Source organism: Oncorhynchus mykiss, chromosome 13 (assembly GCF_057628025.1).
Source record: "Oncorhynchus mykiss isolate SJ-2025 chromosome 13, ASM5762802v1, whole genome shotgun sequence".
NCBI lineage: Eukaryota > Metazoa > Chordata > Actinopteri > Salmoniformes > Salmonidae > Oncorhynchus > Oncorhynchus mykiss.
This window is the reverse complement of record NC_143034.1, coordinates 61,752,839-61,775,913: the sequence shown is the minus strand read 5'-3', so window position 1 is coordinate 61,775,913 and position 23,075 is coordinate 61,752,839. Positions and strand designations below refer to the sequence as shown.

The following is a 23,075-nucleotide window of genomic DNA, read 5'->3' as shown; positions in this document are numbered from 1 at the left end:
CTTGTTATCAGTATAAAAGACACCTGTCCACAACCTCAAACAGTCGCACTCCAAACTTCACTATGGCCAAGACCAAAGAGCTGTCAAAGGACATCAGAAACAAAATTGTAGACCCGCACCAGGCTGGGAAGACTGAATCTGCAATAGTAAGCAGCTTGGTTTGAAGAAATCAACTGTGGGAGCAATTATTAGGAAATGGAAGACACACAAGACCACTGATAATCTCCCTCGATCTGGGGCTCCACGCAAGATCTCACCCCGTGGGGTCAAAATGATCACAAGAACGGTGAGCAAAAATCCCAGAACCACACCGGGGACCTAGTGAATGACCTGCAGAGAGCTGGGACCAAAGTAACAACGCCTACCATCAGTAACACACTACGTTGCCAGGGACTCAAATCCTGCAGTGCCAGACATGTCCCCCTGCTTAAGCCAGTACATGTCCAGGCCCGTCTGAAGTTTGCTAGAGAGCATTTGGATGATTCAGAAGAAGATTGGGAGAATGTCATATGGTCAGATGAAACCAAAATATAACTTTTTGGTAAAAACTCAACTCGTCGTGTTTGGAGGACAAAGAATGCTGAGTTGCATCCAAAGAACACCATACCTACTGTGAAGCATGGGGGTGGAAACATCATGCTTTGGGGCTGTTTTTCTGCAAAGGGACCAGGACGACTGATCCGTGTAAAGGAAAGAATGAATGGGGCCATGTATCGTCAGATTTTGAGTGAAAACCTCCTTCCATCAGCAAGGGCATTGAAGATGAAACGTGGCTGGGTCTTTCAGCCTGACAATGATCCCAAACACACCGCCCATGCAACGAAGGAGTGGCTTCGTAAGAAGCATTTCAAGGTCCTGGAGTGGCCTAGCCAGTCTCCAGATCTCAACCCCATAGAAAATCTTTGGAGGGAGTTGAAAGTCTGTGTTGCCCAGCAACAACCCCAAAACATCACTGCTCTAGAGGAGATCTGCATGGAGGAATGGGCCAAAATACCAGCAACAGTGTGTGAAAACCTTGTGAAGACTTACAGAAAACGTTGGATCTCTACACCTGCCCTTGTTGGACTCCAGACAGGCTAAAGCCAAACTCCACACCTGCCCTTTTTGGACTCCATGCAGGCTAAAGCCAAACTACACCACTGCCCTCGTTGGACTCCAGGCAGGCTAAAGCCAAACCTCCACACCTGCCCTTGTTGGACTCCAGGCAGGCTAAAGCAAATGCTTAAAGTACTTGAAAGATAGTCTGGTCTGCAACACAAGAACAGCATTCTGTTGCATTAAACTACTGTAGAACGTTGTCTAATAGCATCTGGCCTTGATGGAGAGACGAGTCAGAAGACACACTCACTCGTACTGTTCTGTTTAGCCTTCCAGCCGTATGATACAGCCCATTAACACCAACATTAGATTAACCACCCCCCCCCCCCCCACACACACACACACACACACACTTACATACACACACTTACATACACACTTACATACACACTGGTCGTGACTCAGCAGCTTAGCCTGGTGGTAGATTGTGAGTGAGTCATGTTTTTTCCAGGACAGGAGACTGGATGGTAAGGGGCTGTAAGGACACCTGGCTGGACACAAAGAGCCCTTCCTTGGCCTCTAATCCTCCCACCTCAGCCTCTCCCAGCTCTGGAGGACAGGTGGAGAGTCCTCTAGCTAGCTCCTCAGTTACTTCTTCTTCACCCTCTCTCTTCCTCTGTGTCATTCTCTCTCCCTCTCTGTATTTTATTATCTCTCTCCTCCTCCCTCTCTCTCTCCTCCTCCACTCGTCACAATATTTCCCTTTGCTTTGTTCTCCATCACATAATATCGACAGCTGCCTCCGCGGTGCCTCAGAGCCTCTCTCTCTCTCCTCTATCTCTCCCTCCCCCCTCCCCATCTCCATGGTTCTCTCGTTGTATGCACGCTCATTCTTTGCCTTTACAGGGCTCTGTCAAGTCTCTCTCTGGCCCACCCTCTGTCTCCAGAAGCAGAGTGTTCTGTTTAACTGAGTAAATCAGTAGCATTTCCCCCGATGCTGCCGCCACCACTCCATCTCTCTCTCCCTGTATTTCTTACTTCCTCCCTAACCTTCCACCGCTTTTTCTCCCTCTCCCTCTTGTCTCCTTCAATCCCCTCTTTCTCAATCTCTTCCCCATATCCCTCCTTCAATCCCATCCTCTCTCCCTCCCTACCTTTTCTTCCTTCCATCCATCCCTCTCCTCTCTCCCTTTCTTCATACATCCATCCCTCCCTTTCCCTCTCCCTTTCCTTCCATCCATCCATTTCTCTCCCTCCCTTCATCCCTCCCTTTCCCTCTCTAACAGTGCCACTCAGCATCACTTTTAGTCTATTGTGAGTGAGCTGCACAAAGCAGTCCAAATGCCCTGCCTGGTCCCCTGTAGAGCAGAGCATTATGACTTCTCCCACTGTGGAGTCACAGCCAGTTTGGGGTCATATACACACAAGACTATCTGCAGAGGAACAATTGTAACATGTGTGTGTGTGGGGGGGGGGGGGGGGGGGGGGGGGACGACAGATAAACAATGGTCATTCTAAGCACTATACTGTTTCCTCCTCTCACTTTCCTTAATGTTTTACTTGTCCACTTTCCTTTCTCATAGCGCCCCATTGCTATCCCAATTAGAACAATACAATGGCATACAAGAAGTGAAACAATCACACATGGTATATTCAAATGCTTAACACTACAATTGCCTGCCAGTTGCATTGTGTAACACCAGCCTGAGGTGAGACTTCCCATTCAGAAGGTTACTATAGGCTGATTCATAAAATAATATTGACAAAACTGCACTTTTAAACAACGCACACATCAAGGCCAGGCACAGACACACCACGTACGAATAAAAAAAAACATGAACTTTACATGTGAACATGTCAAGTGTTCCAAAAACTTGAAATTTCATGTGAAAATGGGATTTTTCTGTAAGGGACACAAACACATCTGCACCTCTGGTTTGCTTTAGGGGTCAGAGTTCAGGTAACACAATTACACCCTGCGTCAGCCGGCCTCCTAGACACTTTATTATACGCAGGCCTTATAGAGCACAGCCTAGGTCAACCTGTGAGGTCTGTGGTTATTCTAGGTCAAAAGGGGACCATCACACTCTCTCAGCAGCTTAGCTGCTGGGTAAAACCTGCACACTGAGACACAGGTGTAATTGGTCCGCACTGTGGCTAACTTGTATATAGTTTGACCAGAAAAGCCATCTCTGATTGGCAGATGAGTGGCAACCCTGATTAGAAGCACTTGCTGCTCATCGGTTGTTCCCTATAAATGCTGTTTTTAGTTAAAGGAAAATTGTACCTACACACTGTAGAAGACATCTCTGTACACTATCCCTGATGCAGTGAAAATGATACAAACATCGGAGAATGAAGCTTCATGCAGCATCTTTTTGAGTGCTGACCCAGTACACATTTTGTTATTCTAGGTCAGGATGTGAGGTCTGGGGTTATACTCATTCTCTAGAATAGGTCTATCTATATTCATGTCTCAGAGTAGGAGTGCTGATCTAGGATCAAGTCCCCATGTCCATTCATTATAATCTAAAAGGCTAAACTGATCCTAGATCAGCACCCCCATACTGTAAGAAGCTTTATGTATATGAGCCCTGAACTAGGATAATAAGAGTATACCTAACAGTCTGTTTGAAAACATTGCTGTTATAGATGCATGCTTTCTGTCAAATATCCTAAATAGGGAAAGGGGATACCTAGTCAGCTGTACAACTGAATGCATTCAACTGAAATGTGTCTTCCGCATTTAACCCAACCGCTCTGAATAGTCATTTAGTGTTACATTTTAACATTGAAATTCAATGAAAAAGCTAATCATCATCATCATCATCTATATCGTTGACATCCCCATCAACATGATATGTCAAATCCATCTAAAGTGCAACTGAATCGATGATTCCTTTCAATTTTAAAGTTCAACCCAGCTGAGGGGTGAGAAAATCTACACATCAATAACGAGCCATATAGGCCTGCATCAAGTGTTTTTAGCCAGAGGAGGAGCGCGAGCTGGAGCGTTGGCGGCCAGTCAGACCGCTAATATGCGGCCGGAGATGGACATCTGAACTTTAGGTCGGACCGGGAAACGGGGAACAGGGAGACATATCCGACAATGCGGAGGTGTCGCTCTTGATGGAACGTTAGAACAGCTGGTATCCCTCATGCGCTGATTGCTTGGTGGCTGCTGCAGCGGGGACAGTGTGTGCGTGCAGAGAAACAGCTGTAAACACAGCACATAACTATTTCCCATTTCAGCACCATGGACAGCGCTTTAGACGAACGCAAGGTAACGCCTTAGAAAGTGAGTATAAATCTACCCACAGAGCCACACGGACTTATATGCACTGTTCAGTAGCATGCCCATTAAAATAAAGCTATCTTGAACATACACCTGATACCAGACTAAGGTAAACTAACTAGCCTGGTATGAAAAACTATCTTCCCATATTATCAATTCAGGCCAGAGTTTTACACGATGACACATTAATTGTTGATCAATTGTGGCCAATGCCACCATCCATCTTCTTGTTGCGTTGTTTCTAAAGGTGACCTCTTGTGAGAAAAATGGCTCTGATTGGGCTCCTTAAACCAACCACCCAGGTTTGGAGCCCCTACAATCTAATAGCCTATTATCTTGGATGGATGCATAAACATGACCATGCATGAGTTCATTGCTGTATAAGGCAGACGTCATCAGATTATAGCATTACTTGTAGTCTGATGGCCATTAAGAATAGGCCTACATTGGAAATAGTTAAGTGATCAATTTCAGCAGGCTACGCATTGGTTATGATATATTTATATAAGCCAAATGTCGAGGATTTGGATAAAGGCATTGGGAAGGAATTGGCAGCCTAATGTTTATATTTGTTTTTTATTTTATTCACTTCGATAATATTCTGTATAATGAAAAGCGCTTTACAAATGTAATAAATTATTATTATTAATAGCCTAGGTGCTTTCATCCTAGTCAATGTTCTTTGTTTTTTCCGAGGTGTATTTTAAATTGTATTCGGAATATTTCATTATTGTTTCTGAGCCACACAGTTAAACGAAATAGACTAGCTACAATAAATATGTTCTTATTGTATACAGTACGTAGCCTATAGCTAATATTACAGTGCTCTTTTCAGCTTTCTAATTCCCATGTTCCCATCCGTATAGAAGCGATCGCGCTATTCTGTTTCCACCGACATGCAAATGGTTGAGATGCGTGCAATATGAGAATTCTGTGCGTATCGACATAACCAATCACAAGAGTCTGAAGTATTGTGGAAACTTACCTTGGCTGACATCAAAAAGGTGTGTCCAGGCTCACTGAACAATAGCGGCGTCTGGCGATTCGCTTGTCAAAAAGACCTGAGAGGAAAAATCAATATCCACGAGTCGAAAAACGACGCATTATTCCGGTTAAATCAAGATGCATAATCAATATTTAGATGCTAAGCTACACAACTGATGTATTGCGGAGGAATTGCCCAAATAACTTAGGAACCGAAATACGGTTTAGCTGGTTCGAGAGGAGCTCTGTAGCCTTGGCAACTCTGAGTGTGAGCTGGGCTCTAGCGGGCTGCAAGATTCACATTTCGACAGAGCAAGCAAACGGTGTTTTCTTTCCGCGCTCCAGTTGGATGTTAATTCCACCTCACCAACTGCTGTATATCAAGTTGATAAAAAAGTAGGAATACCAGTTGGAAATTCGCAACCCCAAAACATCTGAAACGTTATTACAGAGTTTGAATTCCATTCAGGAGATCAGTTCGGAACATTTCATTTTTCCTCCGTCACGTTCGGCGCATTGTAGATCCACGAGAAGGACTTCTAGAAATAATCATATGAGTCCGAATATTTCTTTCAGTTCAAATTAAATACATTCCCTCTTTCTGCCTTGTCTCAGAAAAATGGTGAGTGCTTCCCTAAAAACATCCAAAACGTTTTCAATGGCGTATATTCCAATAGTAGGAAAACAGTTATCGAATTGTCACATTGTACATGGAAGCGCATGGATTTGGGCTTCACATCGAGTCTCCTCCAGTTGTCGTCGTACACTTGAAGTATAATGCATAATGGACCAACCCTTTCTGGTCCACTAAGAAAACACACAACAGTTCCGTTCAATTGTGATGAAAAACGCTTTGAACCTATTTTCCACTAAATGAGAACTTATTTGATGTTCACTTGCGCATCTCAGAAATGCTTCACAGCTCAAGCAGGTATAATATTCTCACCGTATCGCCTCCTATGGCTATTCATTGAGGTGGCAAGTCAACAAAACATCTTGCCGGTGAAAAGGGCTCAGGAACGGTTATTGGGAAAGGCTGGAGAGCGTCAACGGACAACCGACCTGCTCACCAGCATCTCACGAGACTGGGACTGTGAGCGCATCGTGATTCGGCTTGCGTGAAGTGGCGCAACGCTGAATGTGCACACGTTAGGAATATTTCCGTTTTTCCCTCGGCGTTCGAGGCGACGCGATTCTCCCATGTCATGGATTTATCTTTTGTGGGAAAGTGAGTAGCCTAATGGTTTCGCTACATGGAATGTTTTTTTGTTGGGGGAGACTGAGAAATGGAAATAGTTGGGAAATATTATTTTGCGTTAAGTATTGTGTCATCTCGTCAACGCTCTCCCTCACACTCCCTGATAGTGTAAATAAGAGAGGGAGACGCAGAAATGGCGCAGGCGCATGCATGAACGAACATATACACACACGCGGAATTTGGACCTGCGGGATGCAGACTGACTGTTAGATAATCAAGTGAAATTCCTTCACATGGTCAGACAGGCGGACAGCCAGCGCAGCATGAAGTATCATGCGTTAACTGCACCATCTAAACACGGAGTCCAGAGCAAAGGTATTTTAGATCATGGCAGACAGACTAACATGTTCACATTGTCTGCAAATGATATTTACACTGAAATATATATATATATATATATATAAAAATATAAATATAAAAATATAAATATACAACATGTAAAGTGTTTGTCCCATGTTTCATGAGCTGAATGTTCCATGTGCACAAAAAGCTTATTTCTCTACATTTTTTTCTCTCCAGAAATGTGTTTACATCCCTGAGCATTTCTCATTTGCCAAGATAATCCATCCACTTGACAGGTGTGGCATATCAAGAAGCTAATTAAACAACATGAGGGACAATAAGAGGCCGCTTTAAAATGTGCAGTTTTGTCACATCACAATGCCACAGATGTCTCAAGTTGAGGGAGTTTGCAATTGACATGCTGACTGCAGGAACGTTCACCAGAACTGTTGGCAGATAATGTAATGTAATGTTCATTTCTCTACCATAAGCCTCTTCCAATGTTGTTTTAGAGAATTTGGCAGTACGTCCAATCCGCCTCAATTGTAACCATACCAGCCTGGGACCTCCAGGTGAATCCTTCTTCACCTGAAGGATTGTCTGAGACCAGCAACCTGGACAGCTGATGAAACTGTGGTTTTGTACAAACAAATAATTTCTGCACAATCTGTCAGCGTGCTAGTCGTCCTCACCAGGGTCTTGACCTGAATGCAGTTTGGCGTTGTAACTGGCTTCAGAGGGCGAATGCTCACCTTCGATGGCCACTGGGATGCTGGAGAAGTGCTCTTCATGGATGAATCCCAGTTTCAACTGTACCGGGCAGACGGCAGGTTTGTTGATGTGTCCCATTGTGGCTACGGGGTTATGGTATGGGCAGGCATAAGCTACGGATAATGAACACAATTGCATTTTAACGATGGCAATTTGAATGCACAGAGATACCATGACGAGATCCTGAGGACCATTGTCGTTTCATTCATCCACCTCCATCACCTCATGTTTCAGCATGATAATGTACGGCCCCATGTCGCAAGGATCTGTACACAATTCATGGAAGCTGAAAATGTCCCAGTTCTTCCATGGCCTGCATACTCACCAGACATGTCACCCATTGAGCATGTTTGGAATGCTCTGGATCGACGTGTACAGCAACGTGTCCCAGTTCCTGCCAATAGACAGCAACTTTGCACGGCCATTGAAAAGGAGTGGGATAACATTTCACTCCCTTCCACAGGCCACAATCAATAGCCTGATCAACTCTGTGCTGCATGAGGCAAATGGTGGTCACACCAGATACCGACTGGTTTTCTGATCCACGCCCCAACCTTTTTTTAAAGGCATCTTTAAATGAATATTGTACAATGCAGAGTTATTGCTTATAGCAGTGGAGATTCAGAGATCAGGGAATAGGGATCATTTAAATATGAAACACCATTATTTCACATCGGGACTGAAGGAATATCAGTGAAAGCTCCTCAGACAACATTTGTGAAGAACACACATGATGCAGTTTCAGTACCAGCACAGGGAACTCACTTATTGACGACTAGAGTAAATTATTTCTTTAGCTTTTTTCCCCACACAAAGTAGTCGGAAGATATGAAAATGATATCTTTGCCATTGTAAAGTCATGACTAATTCAAGCCGTTTCGTATAAAAATATCCCTGTCGCCATCTCTGGTAATGTGCGTTATTCATAAGATGTGAATAATTGAGGTAAGCAAGTCGGGTTGAACAGCGGTGTGGACTTTGCTGACTCTGCGCCAAGTCATGTCTTCTCTTCTCTTTTGAGAGATAGGGCAGAGCCGAACAATTAGTACATAGTTACAACAACTAGGCCTATACTCTGAACTATTACTTACAAAATGACACTGTTGTTACGAGACTGTGTTTAGAAGTAGGTGAAGGAGTCAAGCGCAGGAAAGCAGAGCTGTTCCGAGTAGCATTTATTTTTAATTAATAATTAATTAATTATTTACCAAAATAAACTCTCTCGACAAAAAATAAAAACTAATTACTCACGGAAGGAGGAAAACAACGCTCCTTAAACTGATACACACACTCGGTATAAAACGTGAAAATAAACAAGGCACAACCTCAACAAGAAACATGACACGAATAATCCCGCACAAACCTTAGCAGGCAACAGGGGTAATTATACACACAGAAATTAAAGCAAATGAAACCAGGTGTGAAAGAACCAAAGACAAAGCAAACAGAAAAGGAAAAAAGTATCGGTGATGGCTAGTAGGCCGGCGACGCCGACCGCCGAGCACCGCCCGAACAGGGAGAGGAACCACCTGTCAACAGTTGTCACTGTTTATGAATTACATTTTAACTTCAGATTGGGTACCAGTCTGTTTGGATCATCGTGCCACTCCTTCTCATGCCAAGCATCATGTTTTTCCGGAGTTGACAGGATAGGCTTGATAGAAAAAATAGATCTGGGACCAGGCTTGGAAAATAAAGGGCCAAAAGGAAAACGTGTGAAATCTATGTTCTCATGAAGAACCATTTATCTTCGTCTTCACCTGTCTCTTAGAGGATAATGGAAATCCCATGGTTCCTCACAACAATCCACAAGTGGGTAATTTGGGTCAGATTCAATATGTTAGATCTGCAGTACATGGAGGTAAAGGAAGGACAAGTAACTGCTAACACATAATAATCTGAAACCTTTTGGCTAAACAGTCTGAATTCCCCTGGACACTTCCTTGGCTGGAAGCCCAGGTGGGGTGTATAAACTTTGAGTGTATATGCTTTAACTTTGGCTAACCTCCCTGTGGGACTGTGACTGGTAATGGTACCCTATTTCCTATATAGTGCACTACTTTTAACTCCGAAACGTGTGGACTATAGGGAATAAGATGCCATTTGGGACACAACCTCTGTGTCTCCCCAGAGGGTATGACCATAGGCCTGTTGTTAAGGTAGGCAACATCTCCAGGCAGACTGATTCTAGCCAGCCATGATCCGGGACCAGGAAGTGGTGTGAGTGGAGCGGTGCCCACAGGTGCTCTCTCTCCCTGAGCATAGATTACAGTGATTCATCCCCTAGGCCTCTGGAGGTCCTGCTAAAACAACCTGCTCTTGGCACCCCCTCAACTCCATCCACAATGTTTCTTCCTATTACACATGCACAACCACAACCACACACACACACACACACACACACACACACACACACACACACTTTACCCTCCCAAAGAGCCTAGCCACTGACCCTGAAAGAGAAAAGTTAACAGGGTGAAAACCGAAACTCCACACCCACGTAAGCCGATACCTTCTGCCTCAGTGTCACAGTCTAACATCAGACAGCCCTGTCCCTCTGGAGAGGGGTGAGATGAGACAACACACACACAGCTGAACCTGTAACCTGAGCCATCGGGGTTATGAAACATTCAGCAGTCTCTACAGCCTGTACATGTGTTTGCTTTTGTGCGGATAAGAGAGAGGCTTCTCCACCAATCTGCTCAGCGTCACATCAATCATTCACTGTCTCATCTGAGCTGTCCTGTCCAGTCTGTCCTGGCTGAGCTGTCCTGTCCTGTTGGTCCTGTCTGAACTGTCCTGTTCTGTTGGTCCTGTCTGAACTGTCCTGTCCTGTCCTGTTGGTCCTGGCTGAACTGTCCTGTTCTGTTGGTTCTGTCTGAACTGTCCTTTCCTGTCTGTCCTGTCCTTTCTGAGCTGTCCTGTCCTGTCTTTCCCACTGTGATCCTATCACTCCATAGCCTCTCTCTGGAGGAGAAAGTGACTGAGGGACAGAGAGAGTGACAAGACACTGACAGGACAAGGCTAGTGTGTGTGAGTTACACACAGTGGCTCTATTAGCTACAAGACACAGTTAGTGGGTGAGTCAGTGTGCTTCTCTGGTTTGTGTTTCACTTAACACCAGCCACAGTGGTTTCAATGACTTTGGCACAGAGCCATTCACACACAAAGGTTTGCCAACTATCCTTAATTCACCACCAAAGTGTTCAAATACAATAATAGTCTCATATGCCAAACTGCAATGTAATGGGAACTTTTGGTGTCAATATGGTGTCCAATCCGAATCCAACTGAGTTTGCAGAAATCTGCTGACTGCAGCTAAAGTAGTATGAGCTACAGTCCGCTAATGCAAGTGATCTGGCAGGGGTCCAAGCCCAGCTTGAGACTGTAAGCCAGTGTAAACTCCCCCCAGCTGGCTGTTCAAGACGTCAGTCAGAACCCTCTGTACCAGCCGTCGGTTTGCGTCTACAGAGATGTTAAACCCTCCAATCCATTTGGCTTTATTCTCTTTAACAAACATGGTTGTGTTTACCTGCCTGGCGCCAGAGTGTCATTCTTAAGTCTATTACGTATTCACTATTTGGTTAACTACATTTGACAAGGGCCCATTGGGCTCCTGTGAAAAGTAGTGAACTATGTAGGGTGCCATTTGTGATGAAACCTCAGTCTCCCCTGCCCCCTTAGGGTCCCATGGGAGGGGATTTGAAGAGACAGTAATAGAAGCTAGTTTGTACTTCCATTAGGATCACATTCTATTACACTACTCTGTGGTGCTATTGATCCAGAGATCCAGGGGAGAGGGGGCAGCAAGAGCTTAAGTTCCCCCGAGCAGAGGCCACCATGGCTGGGTAGAGATGGGCATGTCTGGCCCTAGTCCACCTAGACACTGAGCCATGACTAAATATCTCAAAGAGTGACATGGTGTGTATGTGTGTGAAAGAGAGATAGGGCAAGAGAAATAGAGAGAGAGCAAGCAGAAGGTTAAAGACAGGATATGTGTGTGTGTGTGTGTGTGTGTGTGTGTGTGTGTGTGTGTGTGTGTGTGTGTGTGTGTGTGTGTAGTCCTGAGTCTAGAGTTCTGGACCAATTCAAATGGACGTTTGGGATGTAAACTGTGACCTGAAAGTGTTCAACACAGATACAAAAAACTCCACTGTTATTAAGTGATAGCTTTAAAAACTGAGCCATTTTGAGTGGGACTCAAACATGCTTAAGAAGAGCTGGGCTGAGGACAGATACAGTATATAGCTGAGTAGAGAAGAGCTGGGCTGAGGACAGATACAGTATATAGCTGAGTAGAGAAGAGCTGGGCTGAGGACAGATACAGTATATAGCTGAGTAGAGAAGAGCTGGGCTGAGGACAGATACAGTATATAGCTGAGTAGAGAAGAGCTGGGCTGAGGACAGATACAGTATATAGCTGAGTAGAGAAGAGAAGAGCTGGGCTGAGGACAGATACAGTATATAGCTGAGTAGAGAAGAGCTTGGCTGAGGACAGATACAGTATATAGCTGAATAGAGAAGAGCTGGGCTGAGGACAGATACAGTATACAGCTGAGTAGAGAAGAGCTGGACTGAGGACAGATACAGTATATAGCTGAGAAGAGAAGAGCTGGGCTGAGGACAGATACAGTATATAGCTGAGTAGAGAAGATGGTGGAACCTCAGGTCACCAAGGTCTAAAAATGAAGAGAGGAGATACCCCTGGTGTGGCAGTCACAGTAGTCGATGAGAATAAATAACAACATGAGATACCCCTGGTGTGGCAGTCACAGTAGTCGATGATAATAACTAATAACATGAGATACCCCTGGTGTGGCAGTCACAGTAGTCGATGAGAATAACTAATAACATGAGATACCCCTGGTGTGGCAGTCACAGTAGTCGATGAGAATAACTAATAACATGAGATACCCCTGGTGTGGCAGTCACAGTAGTCGATGAGAATAACTAATAACAGGAGATACCCCTGGTGTGGCAGTCACAGTAGTCGATGAGAATAACTAATAACATGAGATACCCCTGGTGTGGCAGTCACAGTAGTCGATGAGAATAAATAACAACAGGAGATACCCCTGGTGTGGCAGTCACAGTAGTCGATGAGAATAACTAATAACATGAGATACCCCTGGTGTGGCAGTCACAGTAGTCGATGAGAATAACTAATAACATGAGATACCCCTGGTGTGGCAGTCACAGTAGTCAATGAGAATAAATAACAACAGGAGATACCCCTGGTGTGGCAGTCACAGTAGTCGATGAGAATAAATAATAACAGGAGATACCCCTGGTGTGGCAGTCACAGTAGTCGATGAGAATAAATAACAACAGGAGATACCCCTGGTGTGGCAGTCACAGTAGTCGATGAGAATAAATAATAACATGAGATACCCCTGGTGTGGCAGTCACAGTAGTCGATGAGAATAAATAACAACAGGAGATACCCCTGGTGTGGCAGTCACAGTAGTCGATGAGAATAAATAATAACATGAGATACCCCTGGTGTGGCAGTCACAGTAGTCAATGAGAATAAATAATAACATGAGATACCCCTGGTGTGGCAGTCACAGTAGTCGATGAGAATAAATAACAACAGGAGATACCCCTGGTGTGGCAGTCACAGTAGTCGATGAGAATAACTAATAACATGAGATACCCCTGGTGTGGCAGTCACAGTAGTCGATGAGAATAACTAACAACATGAGATACCCCTGGTGTGGCAGTCACAGTAGTCGATGAGAATAACTAACAACATGAGATACCCCTGGTGTGGCAGTCACAGTAGTCGATGAGAATAACTAATAACATGAGATACCCCTGGTGTGGCAGTCACAGTAGTCGATGAGAATAACTAATAACATGAGATACCCCTGGTGTGGCAGTCACAGTAGTCGATGAGAATAACTAATAACATGAGATACCCCTGGTGTGGCAGTCACAGTAGTCGATGAGAATAACTAATAACATGAGATACCCCTGGTGTGGCAGTCACAGTAGTCGATGAGAATAACTAATAACATGAGATACCCCTGGTGTGGCAGTCACAGTAGTCGATGAGAATAACTAATAACATGAGATACCCCTAGTAGTCTAGAAGGATAGGAGAAATAAGAAATATACTGTATATATGGGTATCCGTTGAAAGGGGGAAGAGATACAAAAGGACAGGCGATCCCTACACTCTTTGTAAAAAAGCTGCTGTCTTGAACCTTTTTTTTACCTAGGCAAGTTAGTTAAGAACAAATTCTTATTTTTAATGATGGTCTAGGAACAGAGGCAGAAAAAACAGATTTTTACCTTGTCAGCTCAGGGATTTGATCTTGAAAGCTTTTGGTTACTAGTCCAACGCTCTAATCACTAAGCTACCTGCCACCCCAGGAGAAACCCCTGGGTTCTTCGGCAGTCCCCATAGGAGAACCCTTTGAAGAACCCTTTTCGGTTCCAGGTAGAAACTTATTGGGTTCCATGTAAAATCCTTTCCCCAGAGGGTTCTATATGGAACCCAAAAGAGTTATACCTGGAACCAAAAAAGGACTCTACCTGGAACCAAAAAGGGTTCTCCTATGGGGACAGCCGAAGAACACTTTTGGAACCCTGTTTTCTAAGAGTGTAGTGTGTGTCAGTGACCGCAGAGTTAGAGACACGCTCGCAGCATGTTTCACAGGAACATGGGAGCGTGTGATCACACCATGGAGCAGGATGCCATCATTCAGCAGGAGAACAGTAGCGTATCAACTAGCACAAAATTCAGGTCGAACAGAAAGCCACAAGAACATTTTGAAAGATAAAGGCACTGGAACTTGAGTTAACTTCTGACTGAAATATACTGAACAAAAATAGAAGTGCAACATGCAACAATTTCAACTATTTTACTGAGTTACAGTACATAAAAGGAAATCAGTCAATTTAATAAATGAATTAGGCCCTAAACTATGGATTTCACATGGCTGGGCAGGGGTGTAGCCATTGGTGGGCCTGGGAGGACATAGGCCCACCCAATTGGGAGCCAGGTCTAGCCAATCAGAATGAGTTTTTCCCCACAAAAGGGTTTTATTACAGACAGAAATACTCCTCAGTTTCATCAGCTGTCCTGGTGGCTGGTCTCAAATGATCCCGCAGGTGAGGAAGCCAGATGTGGAGGTCCTGGGCTGGAGTGCATACACGTGGTCTGCTGTTGTATGGCCGTTTGGATGTACTGCCAAATTCTCTAAAACAAAGTTTTCTGGCAAAAGCTTTGGTGGACATTCAGCATGCCAATTGCACGAGCCCTCAAAACTTCAGACATCTGTGGCATTGTGTTGTGTGACAAAACTGCACATTTTAGAGTGGACTTTTATTGTCCCAGCACAAGGTTCATCTGTGTAATGATCTGTTTAATCAGGTTCTTGATATGCCACACCTGTCAGGCAGATGGAGTATCTTGGCAAAGGAGAAATGCTCACAAACAGGGATGTAAACAAATGTGTTTATATGAGAGAAATGAGCTTTTATACAGTATATGAGAGATATATAGGAGAGAAATACGTTTTTTGTGAGTATGGAACATTTCTGTGATCTTTTATTTCAGCTCATGAAACATGTGACCAACACTTTACATGTTGTGTTTATATTTTTGTTCAGTATATAAAAACCCTTTGAAGTGTCTACATCATGACCTTGATCAGAATGCCTTATTATAAGCAGCCATAACAACAGACAAGACTGGTAATGCTGATTCCCCTGCTGTCATTTAATGACATTGGGTAAATAAAACAGCTGCTGAAGAGTAATGACCTGTAGTGACTTTATCTCCAGGGAGTTTACTATACTGAGTCTGGGGGTGCATCTTTATCTGAAGTGGCTTCCTCCCCTCACCTCTCCTTCAGCTGCACTGATCTTAAACCATACGATAGGTAAAGGCAATATGGCTGTGGACTTTCTTCCATGGTCTATTTTTCCAATCAGTGTGAATGAAGGTGAGGAGACAAAAATATGAGATAAGGAGAGGATACAAGGAGAGGAGAGAGGAGATGAGGCTAGGAAGCCTTGTTAGACTGTTGGTATGCATGCAGAGAGTCAGTGAAGGCTCAATGATGTCATGCTAGCATATGGCTACAGTATTAGCCTTACAGTGGTCCATTTAGTGTTGCTAATGAACTGAAGTACTGTAGCTTCTCAATAGGAGCCCTTCAGGTTGACATTGTGGAAGAGGTGGAAGAGACAAAGCAGAGCTGAATATGGACCAGAATACATTTGAAAAGGGTTGGGAGTTCTGGCCCTGTTCAGTTACCCGAAGTGCTCTGTTTACAATGGAGTTGCTGATGCTGTCATTTGTATCACATTCAAAATGTGTTTTATCAGGACAAAGCAAGTCCTCAAATCAATTTCATGTGCAGTGTCTTGTTGTCAGTTTATAACAACACAGGTTTGTTACAAAACAGAACTCCCTAAAAGAGGATAATGTTTGTTACTAAAAAGACAACTTGGATTTATTTTGATCTAAATGAAAAATCATTGAAAATGAATGGTGACTGAAGTAGTGAGGATGAACAACAGAGTGAGTCAACTTTGGATAAGAGCCACAGTCTAACACACCACTGGCCCCGTGGTTTACCCCTGTCCTACTGATCTACTGATCCACTACAGGGTTTTATGGAACAGGATCTGGGCAGCTTGCCCTATCACGTCCCTCTCTTCACCCAATCCTATATAGCCGTATTCAATGTAGGAGGTTAAAAAGTAAAACACACTTAGTGTTAATTGAAACCTACATCAAGAGTCCCTGACTGGGCAGCTTGCCATTCCCTTCCCTATCATAGCTCACTTGATCTAATCTTAGTGTAGTGTTATCCAAAAGGAGGTAAAAAGGTAGAACTCATTGATTTGTGCCTCATGGTAATTTAAACCCACAGAGCAGTTTGGGCAGTTTGCACAATGCTATCCTTACTTGAACCAATCCTATAGTTTTCTTATCCATGAAGAATTAACAGGCAAAACTCATTAGTGCTTACAGGGGCAATTCCATCCGACCTATGTGTGTCACTAGGCTGGTACTATAAAACATTTGACACTGGGCACAGTGACCTTCACACACACACACACACACACACACACACACACACACACACACACACACACACACACACACACACACACACACACACACACACACACACACACACACACACACACACACACACAATCATGGGCCTTGATATGGATTTGATGTCGGGCATTGATGTTGGACGATTAAGCCTGGCTTGCAGTCGGCATTCAAATTCATCCCAAAGGTGTCCGATGGGGTTGTTGTCAGAGCTCTGTGCAGGTCAGGCAAGTTCTTCCGCACCGACCTCGACAAACCATTTCTGTATGAACCTTGCTTTGTGCACAGGGGCATTTTCATGCTGAAACAAGAAAGGGCCTTTCCCAAACTGTTGCCACAATGTTGGAAGCACAGAATCATACAGAATGTCATTGCATGCTGTAGCATTAAGATTTCCCTTCACTGTAACTAAGGGGTCTAGTCTGAATCATGAAAAACAGCCGCACACCATTATTCCTCCTCCACCAAACTTTACAGTTGGCACTCTGCATTCGGGCAGGTAGCATTCTCCTGGTGATTCATCACTCCAGAGAACACATTTCCACTTCTCCAGAGTCCAATGGCGGTGAGCTTTACACCACTTCAGCCGACGCTTGGCATTGCTCCTGGTGATCTTAGGCTTGTGTGCGGCTACTCGGCCATGGAAACCCATTTCATGAAGCTCCCGACGAACAGTTCTTGTGCTGACGTTACTTCCAGAGGCAGTTTGGATCTCGGTAGTGGGCTTGTGTGGCCTACTACTTTGCGGCTGACCCGTTGTTGCTAATATAAGTTTCCACTTCACAATAACAGCACTTGCAGTTGAACGGGGCAGCACTAGCAGGGCAGAAATTTGACAAACTCACTTGTTGGAAAGGTGGCATCATATGGCGGTGCCACATTGAAAGTCACTGAGCGCTTCAGCACGGGCCATTCTACTGCCAATGTTTGTCTATGGAGATTGCATGGCTGTGTGCTCAATTTTATACACCTGCCAGCAACGAGTGGTGCTGAAATAGCCATATCCACTCATTTGAAGGGGTGTCCACATACCTTTGGCCACGTAGTGTATCTTGAATCATGCATTCCTGCTTAGATAGATGCAACAACATTTATTGAATACCTCAGTAGTCCAATCATAACACTTCTTAATAAAGTACTATGAATTACATAAAATTATTACTCATGATTTGGTGGGGGTGAGTTGGCAGCATGTGCAGTGATGTCGGCTGGTGTGGATAAAATGCCAGGGCCAAATCCTTGTCCCAGTCTGCCCCTGCGCGCACACACATAAAAACACACTCACCAGTAATTGCCAATTAAAGCCAATTTGACAGCAGTTCCATCACCACTCTCACAGAGACCCGGCAGCCCCCATCTTGTGGTTAAAGCCCCATTAAAAAGGCCCGTTCAGATTCACTAGACTTGTTACCAGCGCAGGTCTCGTAAGTCACCAGCTATTCAAATGTTTAGTTTTTACATTAGTTACACTTACTGTGGCTTCGGCTACGTTATGTTCTCTCTGCACACTTCTAGTAGCATACATCTCACAGCAGTTTGGAAGGATGCTATGAGAGCAGCTTCTCATCTTAACCATGACACACTTCAACAATACAACTAGATACAGATACTAAACTAAAGCTAATTTCTAGCTAAGGGAAAGCATTGGGATGATGAATGACTTAAGCTAAGCTAATGAATGCTAACGCTAGTGTCTCTACATCACGTGTCAAACTAGTTCCACAGAGGGCCGTGTGTCTGTGGGTTTTCTCCTCCCTTGTATTTGATTGATGAATTAAGGTCAGCTGATTAGTAAGGAACTCCCTCACCTGGTTGTCTAGGTCTTAACTGAAAGTAGAAAATGAAAACCAGCAGACACTAGGCCCTCCATGGAAAGAGTTTGACACCCCTGCTCTACATGATGTAAAGTGGGAGGATGACGCTAAGCTAACTTTAGCCTCTAGCTAAGGTATGGTATGGGGGAAGATGCTGGTTTAAGCTAAACTAATGCTAGTGTCTCCAGCTGAGGTAAGCTAAGGGGATGGTGCAGTGTGTTAAGCCAGTGAGCCAGGAGAGCAGTCAGCTGTGTGGGGCCCACGCACATATCAATGTAGCCGATAGCTTTGGTGCAGAAATCTGGAGTCATGCATGCTGCCTGCTGCTATATTTAGAGATCAGCTTTATGTAAGGCTAGGTGAATCACACATTCCTCCTCTCTCACTCACACATACAGCATATTGTATACTGTATAGTGTACACACACACACACACACACACACTTAATGATGACATATGACATGCCAAAATAACAACACTATGGGGAATCACATAACGGTCTGAGCAAACACTCACATGATGAGATGAATTATTCATGTATATACACCAACAATGTATCACTGTTTGACTTCGAAATTTGACATTTGTCCACGTCCATGGGTGATCTCAAGGTAAACGTTGGTTTTTGATGTTTAAGTTGAGACACTCACCTAACCAAAAACACTTGCATTGGGCTAGGGGTTTCACTTCTTGTTAAGTTAAGGATTACAGTTTGGGATAGGATTAAAATAGGGTTAGGTTTAGAAATGAATTCAGAGTGATTAAGTTAAGGGTTAAAGTTTAGGAAAGGCTGAAAACAGAAAAACAAAACATTATCCCCTAGCTATGGGATTGAACATGCAAACCTTGGCACCGGAGAGTGGCTTTACCACTTATCCACCATCCCCATCTACAAGCCCCTTACAATCAGCCAGCCTACTTGAAACTAGTAACAATCACGTGGCCGGTTTTGAAGGCAATTCTAGACGTTCATGGGACCTGGATGGACATCTAACTTAGTCTTCAATCTAGAGCAAAATCCCTGTATACACACCAGGCAGGACACACACATATACACACACCTTATTCTCTGTTTTTTACTCACCTAAAATCACCAAAAGTCCCCACAAGGATGGTAAAGCAAGGAAAAAAACAAAGGCTATTTTAAACTTAGTGGTTAGGTTTAGCGTTTGCATTACAAATAGGGTTAGAATTAGGGTTAGAATTAGGGTTAGGGTTACAATTAGGGTTAGGGTTACAATTAGGGTTAGAATTAGGGTTAGGGTTAGAATTAGGTTTAGAATTAGGGTTAGAATTAGGGTTAGGGTTAGAATTAGGGTTAGAATTAGGGTTAGAATTAGGGTTAGGGTTAGAATTAGGGTTAGAATTAGGGTTAGGGTAGGCGTTAGGGAAAATATGATTTTTTATGGAAATTACATATTAGGTCCCCACGAGGATAGAAGAACATAACAAGTGTATATGTGTGTGTGCGCGCGCACTTGTGTGTATTCCTCAGAGACTACTCTGATGAGGGTAATTAGAGGGTGTTAATCAAAGCCCTAACAAAATAGATTAGACAGGTGCGTGTGAGCGTGTGTGTGTGTGTGCTTTGCATGCTTAAACCCCCTCACCACACACACACACACTCCCACCCCCCAACACTCATTATGATTGTGTGAACTGCAATGAACTCAGACATCAGCCTCATCAGTCCAATGAAAGGGGTGGTTTGTCTCTGAGAACCTATCATCCATTTCCCAGAGGGACCACTCACTGCGGTGGTCATCCCTCCCTCCCTCACTCAGTCTATGTGTGGATAGCGTCTATCTTCAGGTCATTTATAGCGCTCTTCCTCTAACTTGATGGGGATGGTCAAGTCTCTCTCTCTCTCTCTCTATACCTCTCTCTCTCTCTCTCTCTCTCTCAAAGTGCATAGTGCAGGGAAGCTAATTGAAGGAGAGAAACCAACTGAATGAGAGAGAAAGAGTGATCAATGAAGCTGAGGGGAGGGCAGGTCTCCAGCCCTGCTAAAAATATCCACACGGACGCCGAACCATCAGACGCATTCACAAGGCACAGACGCATAAAAACACATGTAGGCAAACATATATACACACACACACACACACACACACACACACACACACACACACACACACACACACACACACACACACACACACACACACACACACACACACACACACACACACACACACACACACACACACGGGCAGAAACATGTAGAAAAACACACACACACACCAATTCAATTAAAGATAAGAAGAGGAAGAGCAGAGAGAAATCAGAGAGAGAGATTGAGGGGGGAGAGGCGGAGGGAGAGCCGAGACTGAGTCTGACATGAAACTGGTCGTCATGGTATCCAAATCTTTGCTCTCTCCTCTCCAGGGAAACAACCTCTGACAGCGCTGGTGCCGACTGAGAGCTGATTACCACACACACTCTCATACACAGACACACACCTGGGACTCTAGAGCAGAGGGATAAACAACAGTTCAGGCAGAGCCTGTGTCCACCACAGCAATCTCACACACACATACACTACAATCATATGCACATGCATGCATGCATGCGTACACTCCCAAACAATACTGCCAATCAGCTAGAGAAGTAAACACACTCACATACACCAGCCCTAAAATATACCGTTAATCAACTTCAGAAAACTCACTCTGTCTCTTTCTTGCTCACACACACACACACACACACACACACACACACACACACACACACACACACACACACACACACACACACACACACACACATACACACACACAGGGCATGGAGGATCTTCATATATCAACTACTGAGAACTCACTCTTACACACACACACACTTTAAAACACACACATACACACACACACTCTCAAACAATACGTCAATCAACTAGAGAGAACACACACAGACACACAGGATTTCTGTCAGGAAAGTGGCAGGTCACCTTAAATGATCTCATAGCCTGCTACAGTCTTGCCAAAGATGACATCTGAAAGACAGGGTTGCTTTCCACTGCTCTCCTTATCTCTCCTCAGAACTCTTTCAGACCAATCACATTATATTACATCAGATTAAATTTGAATAACACACAATGCTATTCCGTGTGACATTCCTGTGTGGTTAACCATATCCTATGGCTCTGTGTGTGTGTGCGTACACAGGTGGAGAGAGGGAAGAAGAAAGAGGGGACAAAGAGAGAGGGGAAGAAAACAGGTGAGAGATGCACACACACACACACACACACACACACACACACACACACGCTTGTCACAGTCTCTCACTTCATCTTACTGGAGTGGCAAACAGAGGATTAGTGATCAGCACCACGGACAATCTACAGGAATGTGACAGTTTGTGATAAAACCAAAACAGCCCTTTCCTACACGTTGACTTGTCTGTCTACTGACAAAGCCCCGAATCACATACTGTAGTTACAGTACATAAAACAGTCACAACATAGATAGTATTAGTGTTGGGAAAAACATCTCTGAATTAGGCCTATAATAATATCCATTCCAAAACCAGACAGTCTGTATAATGCGTGGTCAGATGTGTTGATAATTCAAAGAATAGCAAAAATATTGAGTAAATATTTTATCCAAAATATTGGGTCACTGAAACTAAAATGGTTCATCCCCTGAATGAGGTAGCAAACAATGTACTAACTGATTTTCAATCAAATAGCAATATTTATTTACTACCTTGATCATTTAGACGGATATCTGTTTGTTTCAGTTCTGCATATTAGTCCAAACATCCATTTTAAGAAATAGCTGATAGCACCGAACTATGAGAAAAACTATTTTTGGTGTATTTGTTTTCATTATTGGTCGCTTGGCTCCTCCTAGTGGTTTTATCGACAATAGTTGATGAATCACCAATAAATCCATCATTTCAAATTCGGTTTAAAATGATTGCTCACCTGAGAAACCTCGCCAACTTCTTACTACTTCTCTCTTTAATGTCGATGTGGACCTCCAGTTCCCACATTGTCCTGCATGGATTCCATTCTATGAGGCTTTATGAGGCTTACACTCTGCCCAACAGTAGAAGGTGTGACCTGTTAGATAGATACTGTAGGCCTAAACCTACATTTCCACATGAAATGATGGGGCGATGAGACAACGGAGCCACATTCATTTTCATCTGAGGGAGCGAAGTGGGCGGGGAACCAGTGGGCTATGCCAGCATGGGCTAGGGAACGTGAACAAAGTTGGGTAAAGTTGAACATTTTGTAAATATTCAGCGACATTGCTGTGCTATTGACCAATCAAAGCTCATTATAGTTTCCAGGACCCTACTGGATTGGCTGTTGATACCAAGTGCTACTTAGCCTGCTTGCACAAACATGACGGTGACCAGGGCGTGCGCAAGATGGCGGTCAGTGCAGATGTATTGTTTTGGTAGCTGAAGGAATTATATGATTTCCTCACCCAAATATAACAATTTGGTCATTTCTAAGGTCATAAAACGCTGTGTGAATATGGTTTTGCTTGTTTGTCAAAGTAATTGAATACTTTCTGCAAGTTATTCACCTCTAAAACGATTAC

The 23,075-nt window shown here is 43.9% G+C and overlaps 1 protein-coding gene across 1 annotated transcript in view; it reads right to left on the bottom strand.

The window, feature by feature from the left end:
- The window catches only part of LOC149978955 (voltage-dependent T-type calcium channel subunit alpha-1H-like), a 115,117-nt gene extending 92,545 nt beyond the window's left edge, over positions 1-22,572 (bottom strand). The window contains exon 1 of the mRNA XM_090197058.1: positions 22,448-22,572. The gene's annotated coding sequence lies outside the window, so the exon portion shown is untranslated. The remainder of the gene's footprint in view (positions 1-22,447) is intronic.
- Positions 22,573-23,075: the final 503 nt, after the last annotated feature.